Genomic DNA, 9920 nt, shown 5'->3' with positions numbered 1-9920 from the left:
GCAAGGGAGAAAGATAATAAATAGAATAATCCTTGCATTGAATTTAGCACTTTTCATGTTGGAAGGAAGTGCTTCACAGGATTTACTGTAAAGTGTAGTGACTATTTTGTAGTCACTACTCTTTGCAACAGCCAATTTGTGTACAACACACAATGTCTCATGAACAACCATGAAGTGAATGACTATTTTTTTGTGTGGGGGAGATTGTTGGCCATAGATACTCTTTGTCTTTGTGATATATTGTCAAATTTTGATGAGGTGTTAAACCAAGGCCTGTTCAGGTGGATGTTAACAATCCCATGAAATTATTTGAAAAGAGTAGCGAGCTTTACCGATATCCTGATCAACAATCCTACAGGTATTTTGGTCATTCATCTCACAGGTGTTTGTAGGATGTTTGTGGGACTGCGCTGGTACAAAATCACCGCTGTGTTTGAATACAAAACAGTAGTCACTACAGTCAGCAATAATTATTATAATGTACTTTGAGACATTGCATCCCTAGTCAATGCAAGTTCTTTCTCCTTTCTTCTGAGAGTCAATCTTTTTATCTGGGAGTCAAACACTGGGATAGTGACACTGTGTGCCAGCGCTGTGTGCAGTTTCTCTGAGCTGTCACTCCAATGATACTACAATGCACAGAAACACACCAGAAGAAGCATCTAATTAACATATCGATGCAGCAGCACCAAACCGTTTCGCACCATCAAGTTCAATAGAGGCTGAACAGCTTGACACCGCAGATTGCACTCGGCATTGACAAGGTCTTGCCCTGATTCTTATTGTCTCTGTAATTCCCTCCCACATGATGTTTTGTACTCCAATTCTTATGCACATTGTTCCTTTTCCCACAGCACTGCACACTGCACTTAAGCACGTTTTACACACCATTAAGTTATCAGGTATTAACGCAATCATGACTGCTAATACCACACGTCACCTACGTCTGGCCTAGCTCCCAGCACTAATACAGATGATCACAGATAGGATTTATAAAAGTGCACTGCCTCAGCAATGAGCGAAAACCAATGAAACCAACAATGACAATGTGCCAATTACCTGTGGCCAATTCTTTATTAATTATATAAATCATTTGAAACTAGCAAAGACCGTTATACACAGACAAAGATATCAGGCGATTTAGAATTGAATCCATTCAGCCGTCGCTGAATAATTAATGCAATGACATGAGGTACATTTTAGTCTTTGCTTTGAAATGGGGCCGACTTTCAGACATAACTCCACATTATGAGAAATCAGACATGGGAAATGGTTGTCAGTATGTGAAAGATGCAAAATGTCTATCAGTGTCACAAGAGAATAATGAATCCCCAGGCATGCTTAAATGGCAGTAATCTCATTAAGGATTCTCAATGGCTTGAATAGAGAATAACAGATACCCTGGAGTGATGACCAATCTGTAGTCATATTAAAAAGTTCTGATGCAGGGATTAATGGATAGATGAGAGTGATTACATGACAGTAATCTCACTAAGGTTTCCAATGGTTCACATGGAAGGAATAATGAATATCTGGGAACAATTCCAAGGCAAGGATTTTTAATAAGAACAATAATCCTTGATTTTGCTGTAGCCCCTATAATGCTGAAATGCCTCAGTCCCATCGCCAGCTACCCAAATAATTTTTTTTAATATTTGTAAGCAAATGTTGTGGCCAATTTACACACATTAACAACAAAAACAACAACTTGTATTTATATAGCATCGCTCATTCAGGGTAGTGTGCCAGAATACTTCATAAACAGCCATGAACAAGTTATCTGGAGAATTGTTGGCCAGGACATTGGAGAAACTCCCTTCACTGTTCAAATAGTGTCATGGGATTTTTATCATCAAAGGACAAGACCTTTGTTCATGTTTCATTTGAAGGATAGTAGCTCTGACAATGCAGGGCTTCCCCACCACTGCACTGGAATGTCATCCTAGATTGTCAGCTCAAGTTCTGACATGGGGTTAATGCAATAAGTTTATAAATATCACAGGTTAGACCCCAAATGTTGACAATTCACTGCACTATCCTCAGCTTTTTGTTACACTAAACAAATAACAGATGAGTAAATTGTTGTATCCATCCATACAAATCTTGAAGTGGGTGAAGGAACAGAGAGACCTGGGGTTCAAATAAGTAAATCTTTGAAGGTGGCTGGACAGGGAGATAAAGCTGTTAAAAAAGCACATGGGATACTAGGCTTTATAATTAGGGGTATGGAATACAAAAGTCAGGAAGTTATGATGAACCTTTATAAAACACTGGTTAGGCCTCAGCTAGAGACTGTGTTTAGTTCTGGGCACCACGATAGGAGGATGTCAAGGCATTGGAGAGGGTGAAAAGGAGATTTACCAGGATGGTACCAGGAATGAGGGACTTCAGTTAGCAGGAGAGGCTAGAGAAGCTGGGATTATTCTCCTTGGAGCAGAGAAGGTTAAGAGGAGAATTAATAGAAGTTTTCAAAATTATGAGGAGATTCGATAGGGTGAACAAGGAGAAACTGTTTCCAATGACGGGTGGGTCGGTAACTCAAGAGCACAGATTTAAAATAGTTGTTAGAAGAAACAGGGGGGAAGTGCGGAGAAATGTTTTCACACAGCAAGTTGTTGGGATCTGGATTGCATTGCCTGAAAGGGTGGTGGAAGCCAACTTGATAACAACTTTTAAGAAAGAAGTAGATAATTATTTGGGGAGGACAAGTTTTCAGGGATATGGGGAGAGAGCGGTGGAGTGGGATTGATTTGACTAGGTCTTTTCAAAGAGCCGCACAGACATGATGGGCCAAATGCCCTCTTTCTGTGCTGCATAATTGTATGCTTCTATGATTCAATAAAATCATCAGACTGTTTGAACTGTTCAACTTGTGAAAGTATCTTAGCGATCGGTGCATTTCTGCTTACTGCAAGAAATTGGGATTTCGTTTAGCTCAGATGACAATACAAGTAGACACTTCTTGATTCTCGCTGTTGAAAAAGCATAAGTTCGCAATGAGATTAACAAATAGTGTCTCTGAGTCACTTGCCAGGCTTGCCGGCTCCCTGTCTCTCAGTGGATTGATTTCAAGGTCAACACCCTCATCTATAAACACTTTCACATCCTAGCACCTCTCAACCTCTCTGATCTCATTCTCCCCCACTCCTCTGTTCACCCACTCCAATCAGCTAACTAGGGCATGCTCACGACTCCAACCTACCATCGGTGGCCAAGCTTTCAGCTTTTACACTCAAACCTCTGGAAGTCCCCTGCCTTGATTCCCCAACTCTATCTTCAGGTCTCTCTTTTGAACCTACATCTTCGACCGTGCCTATGGTCACCTCGTCTCCTCTCCCCTCCCTCCCTTGATTGGCATCCATCCCACTATTGTAAAGTGCTCCAAAACATTATTGTATACAAGTATACAAGTTGTTGTTGATAGGGAATGAGACTGATAACCGGCAAGATGTCATGGCCGATTTATGGTATCCCTTCTCCAAAGCACAGTTAGTAGGTTTTGGGAGCCAATGATTTGAAAGTGATTTACGCCTAGTTACCGTTATGATTCTGTTGTTAAAACTCTGAGCCACTATTTATGAATACTGTTATGAACCGATGCTATTTTGACCCCATTAAGTGTAATTGATTCCATGTGTTGTAAAACTCAGTGATCGAAGAAACAACCTGCTAAAATTACACAGGTAAAGAAAGAAATACGATCCAAGGCCACTATCAGTACAATGACAGTCATGTCAATGATATGCGTCTAATGCAGGTAATTGTACGGTCAAAGCAGTGTGAAAATTGACTTTGTGGGAACATAAACACTTCATGAAATCATTATTTGAAAGCACCTTGCTGCAGGTGGTGGACCAGTAAAAGCAGCGTAATGAGCGAAGCTTTTGGTTCTCCCAGTGTTGGTTCTCACACACGAAACAAGTGCGACAGAGCAATTAGCTACAAGGCCTCCCTTCTCCTTGACATGCATCAGTTTCACATCAGGATCACATTGCCTGAGTCAGCTGCAAAATTCCCTCCAGCTACATCAAATAGTGCTGTGAAACTGGAGAGTGTGGGACTGGGGAGGGTAGCTAGAATCCAGGCACTCCTTGTGAGGACAATGCCTATGTGGTGGGTTAACTTGGCACCAGAGGAAACGATTGATGCACTGTGTTGGTACATATTGTTAGTCACTGAAGAGCTCAGCAGGTTGATGTTGGCTTCATAAATGGTGCTTTTGATTGAATACACTGACAACTGAGTCAGTAAGCCACTGTGGTATCAAAATGGTATATGGTTCAGATGCTCTTTCAGAACCATCTCGTGCTGTGTGATGGCGGTGGCAAAAACAACTTATAGCAGCGCCTTTGATGCAAAGGAAACTTCCCAAAGTGCTTTACAGAATGAGATTAATTGTAAGTGAAGTGAATGTTGTTAAGGAGAAAAATGCAGTAGTTAATTCACAATAGCAATGTCTTACAAACAACAATGAAATGAAATCCAGTTATAGTAGCGTATGTTATAAGGTGGTTGTTGAGGGTCCATAAAATTCCATGAAACCTTACAACAAGGAACAATCAAGAGTGGTGGCTGGTCAGTGTGTCCACATCCTGATGTCACAGATCACAGAACGGTGACGGACATGAGCAGGAAGCTGGTTGGGTACATCAATGCGCTGCATACATCAAGCCCAGTTGTCACACTTCAAAACATGTCATTACTTTTCAATTTTAAATAAGAATATGTCCATGACTCAATTGTGTTATAAACAAACGTATATTATAAAGAAATGCATGATAATGGGGTTGTATTGTAATTTAGAATTTTGGGAGATGAGTTTCGATGGAGGGAGGAAGGTAAGGTAGGATAATCAGAAGAAAAATGTCACTTGAAATAGTGGCAGTGGCTCATTAATACCTGAATTGCAAGACAGGAAGTGAATTAATGACGCATTCAAAAAAAGGTTAATCATCTGAAAATAAATAATCAAACAAGAAACATATAATTAATACACAAATACTCAAATTAAATTGAATTATTTGAGGTGAATAACCTGAAGGCATTGAAAAGTGCCTGAATTCATGGGTAATGGTCCATCACTGGACAAGCAGGAGCGTGTAAATGATCTCAACACAGCACCCAAAGACCTCAGCACCATCCAACATCAGGTCGAATGGAATCTAAAGTCTGGAATGTGGTACTCTGGTTTAAAATCCTGGAATTGCTGGATAAATATTATAAGAAAAACAAAGACATGGGAACAGACTTGGGAATTGGATTTTCTGTAAGTAATTGAGCCTATGAGCATGGGTGCAATGACTATCTGTCCTGTAATTTCTGGTATAATTCCTGGGGACACAATGTATCTGTATTAGATTGTTGCTCTGTGCTGCTCATTTTTAGTTTTCCATTCTTAATGATCCTTTGCTTAGAACCATACAAACATAGACGTTTTAGCACAGGAGAAAACTATTCAGATCATCATGTCTGTGATGGCTTGTTGAAAGAAGAATTCATTCAGTCCCATTTGCCTGCCTTTTTTCCCCATACCTGTGCAAATTACTCCTTTTCAGATATCTATGTAGTTTTCTTTTGAAAGCTAATTTAGTATCTGCCTCGATCACCAGATCCAACAGAGCATTCCACATCTTAACCTCTCACATAGAAAAAAAATCCTCCTACTCTTCCCCCTTTGCAACCTAGCTAATTATTGTTTTGTGTGTTGTGTATGTGCATTGAGATACAGTTTTAGGGTCTAAAGTGCCCTATTTACAAATTAATTGAAACTTCTGTTTTGCAAATATGACATTGCAAGATTGCAAAATTGCAAATAACAAATCCCAAGTCAGAAAACGTAAAAAAAAACACCCTCCAACAAAACGCCTGAGGGGACTGGCTGGCCCTTCGCTCACCAGACGTTTGTCAGACTTTGCCAATGCAGGATTCCTGACTCTCCGCAATCTGACATTCTCAAAGTGGAAATTAAAATTAGCAACCTGTGTCTTTAATTTCTCTTGTTGGTTATCCAGGTTTTGTTTAATGTTACCTTATATTGCACTGTTACAGCTGAAGTATGATTAATACAGTACACAGGGCCATTACTGGGATGGGCAACAATAATAATCCTTACCTTTAATAATAATCCTTGCGTTTGATATAGCAAATATATCAATATATAAATAATAAACCAAACTTTAAACTTTAACAAGTTCAAATAGAACCTGTTTCCTCCCTCATTCCATTTAACAAATCTGACTCAATCTATGTATTTTGTGAGTTTACTCAACTGATCAGTAAATGAAAATGGAATAGATTATCAGCCTGGGTATTTTCTTCATTTGAATATAGGTTACATTTTAACCCAATAATAATCCCTCCAAAAACCAAAAACAATAATTAAATTGGTCATTTTCAATCTACGACTGTTTGTGGGACATTGCTGTGCGCAATTGGCTGCCGCGTTCGCCCACAAATATACAGTTAATTCACTTTACAGTGTGTTCTGTGAAGCGCTTTGGGACGTCCTCCCGACGTGAAAAGTGCTATATCAAATGCAAAAATTATTATTATTATTATTATTTTGACCAATCAATGAAATGTGGAGGTGGTAATTTTCTGTTTCAAAACTATTAGTTCCTTGATGCAGCCAAGTTTCACTAGAGCTTCCCTATCAAGATTCCAATTATTCCACTATTCATGGGATGTAGATCTGCAGGTGGTCAGGTGTGCCACCTAATGCTTTGCTCAGTGATTTCAAGCCATTGAGGAGTTGGTCAATAGATGACACTTCCTACTCGGTTCCTGTTAACCCTGCAAGCCAAAGTCCTAATGTGGCCCTAGCTGGACAAGCAGCGGGAAAGCTTGCCGGACTGCGCTGAATGGCAAGCTATGCAGTTTTGGCTGGTTAGACTACAGAAGTACCCCAACTCACATGCTGGTGTTCCAAGCCTTCGCTCTTGCTAACCTGGACCGAATCCTCTCTGGAATTTGATAAGCAGGATGTGTCCCTCCAAGATAAAAATGCGTATTCCATTCAACAAATATTGCTGGAATTTCAACGCATAGGTGGATGCATGGAATGCTCAATTTGGATACTCTTAAGCATGGTGATGGGTTTCTGCATGTGTCAAGACATCCATCTGACCAAAAAAAAGCAATAGATTTAAGGCCTGAAATTCCATTTACTCTTATCATTTACTCTTGTGGAGTCCTGTAGCTCAGTGGTTAGAGCGCTCGCTTTGCAAGCGAGAGACCTGAGTTCATTTCCAGGCAGGGCGAAACCTTGGGCAAGTTTCCTTACTCCACACGCCTAATAATAATCCCTCCAAAAACAAAACAATAATAAAGTGGTCATTTTCAATCTACGACTGTTTGTGGGACATTGCTGTGCGCAATTGACTGCCGCATTCGCCCACAAATATACAGTCAATTCACTTTACAGTGTATTCTGTGAAGCGCTTTGGGACGTCCTCCCGACGTGAAAAGCGCTATATCAAATGCAAGGATTATTATTATTATTATTATTATCCTGCTAGCCCATTTTGAGTTAAAGTTTAAAATTGCGCCAAATTGTGCAAAATTCTTAAATTTGGTCTTAAATTAAAAGCTGACTGACAGGGTTTTTTTAAAAAAAGTCTGGTTTCCAATAAAAGATTGAATTGAACAACTTTTCGTAATTCTATGCAATCTTGAAGCAAAATGGACTTATGATAAATATTTCTGATGGTTTGTGTCAGAGTGGGGATGCTGGAGTATGCACCCCACAATGGGAAAAATGCAATATTCGATGGTCCTCCAGGACAATTTCTTCAAGTTCAGCATCTTTCAGGATTTGCCAAGATATCAGTCTTTGTTACAGATCCCTTAATCTGCCCTGTGCCATGTATCAATATGTAAAAACGCACCAGTAATCCAAAATTTACTAGGGTTAAATTACCTCTTATGCCTTATTCCTTATAGAAGTGTGGAGCTGTGTGAGAAAATCACCCCCAAATTCACCAGAAAAGGCTGACTAATTGAACTAACATTTTTGTATCTCTGAATTACCCTTTCTTTGAAAACTAGACTATTATTTGAAAATGTGCACATCCCATTATTGGTATAATTATTGGCCCTATCCACTCCATTATTAGCAGGCAAGCTTTCTGTCCCGCTCTCTTGAACTCCATCTCGGAAGAAATACAAATGGATCACAGGTGGAAGATATCACTGGGAGGAGAAATGCAGCCGATATCATAGGACATGCAGAAAAATAATTTGGTACAATATTTTGCCATTTTAATTGTGAATTACACCAATCTCTACAACCTCGTGATAAGTGAGATGCCTAGAAAGGAAGCAAGGTTTACTGGTGGATTGATGTAGGATGCATTTCACATAGAGTGGATTTCTACTTGATTCACCCCAATAAGTTCACTCTCAAACCTCACCAACTACCTCAGATAGAGTGGCGTCTTCTTTGTACTGGACTCGTGTTAGAAGCAGCTCCATACTACAATGGGAAGCTGGTGGAGTCTATATTGTAGAAGGATGAGATCAAAAGGGCCTTCTTTCTCTTGTGAACACAGCACAAGAGTGCCATCTATTGGCTGACACCAGTGTTAAATGTAGAAATTATTGGCCCATAATCTCTCGTTTTCCTTTAGCGGGATAGTAGATTTTTGTAGATAAAAAATTTCAAGAGCTAGAAGTCCAATATTGTAGAAACAATATCCCAGGCATCACCAGAAGTATCAGATGAACCACTAATTTCGACTCTTTACTCCTTATCAATTGTTCACAGGGAGTCGATTCCAAAGAGTTGAGAATTTCAGGTAAAACAATATTCCCTCCAAAAACAAATTTACGACTTGGGAGAAACTGTATCAGGAAACTTAGAATATGCATTTTTTGCCCCAGAACACAATATTTCTTAGAATTGTGTTACTTGAGAAAAAAAATTAAGATTTAGCTTCCACTGCTGATGGTTCATTGAACTGTGTCATTTGGTATTGCATCAAACAAACCAGGTTGACACAGCTTGGTTCAGTGGTGGTGTGGAAAGTGTGGGAATGTAACATCTTTGGGCAATCGCAAAAGTTACAGAATAAGCAAAGGCAATGAGACAAAACATGTTTTCGCATTTGGTGTAAGCTCAGCTTTGTTTTGGTTTCGCAACTAACAATGTATATGTTATTGTGCTAAGGAACCCGGGACCCATATCTCTTTTTATGAAAGAAACAGACATCCAATTATGGGAAAATGGAACATGTATAAAGGTCAGATGTTGTTTTTCTCTGGTGTGCAGTGTGGGGAGCAGTACCTTGGGAGAGTTGTTGCTACTGCTCTGCACCTCATATATATATATGAAATAAAGCTTTTTGAATGTATACCGCACTGACTCCGTGTTTAGTTTTCAGGTCTTTAAGAGCAATCGCACATCGCAATCTGGGTTTAACAGTGGCACTCTTGCCTGATTCAGAAGGCTGTGAGTTCAAATCCTCCATCAGGACTTAAACTCACATAGTCTAAGCTGATACTCCAATGCCGCACTAGCGGTGAGTTGCATTGTTAGATGGAATGTTCAACCAAGATCCCATCTGCGTGTTCAGGTGGACGTTAAAAATCCTGTAACACGACTTGAAAAGGGAGTTTCTCCTGGTGTTCTGACCAACATTCTCCTCAATAAAATCATTTACTTATTTCATGGCTGTTTGTGAGAAATTGCCGTGAACAATTGGGCTGCTGCATTTGCCTACTCAATTTCACAGTAAATCCTGTGAAGTGTTTTGAGATGTTTTTCTGATGTGATGAGGCGCTATGTCAAATGCAAAGATGATTATAATATTATTATGAATCATGGTCTGTTCTCAGATAGCTGATCTCTTAAGATACATTACAATTGGCCTCCATGATTCCAACTAAGGAGAATCAAATAGTCAGGTTTCTTCTTCCAATGG

At 39.6% G+C, this 9920-nt stretch overlaps 1 long non-coding RNA gene across 1 annotated transcript; it reads left to right on the top strand.

The window, feature by feature from the left end:
* Positions 1-5210: 5210 nt before the first annotated feature.
* On the top strand, positions 5211-9290 carry LOC103187049. Its single transcript, XR_488841.1, has 3 exons — positions 5211-5266; positions 8115-8241; positions 9167-9290. It is a non-coding gene; the product is annotated as an uncharacterized LOC103187049 (long non-coding RNA).
* Positions 9291-9920: the final 630 nt, after the last annotated feature.

This window comes from Callorhinchus milii, unplaced genomic scaffold (genome assembly GCF_018977255.1).
Source record: "Callorhinchus milii isolate IMCB2004 unplaced genomic scaffold, IMCB_Cmil_1.0 Scaffold2, whole genome shotgun sequence".
In the NCBI taxonomy this organism is placed as follows: domain Eukaryota; kingdom Metazoa; phylum Chordata; class Chondrichthyes; order Chimaeriformes; family Callorhinchidae; genus Callorhinchus; species Callorhinchus milii.
Note: the sequence above shows the minus strand (reverse complement) of the source record. Positions and strands in the feature narration are given on the sequence as shown.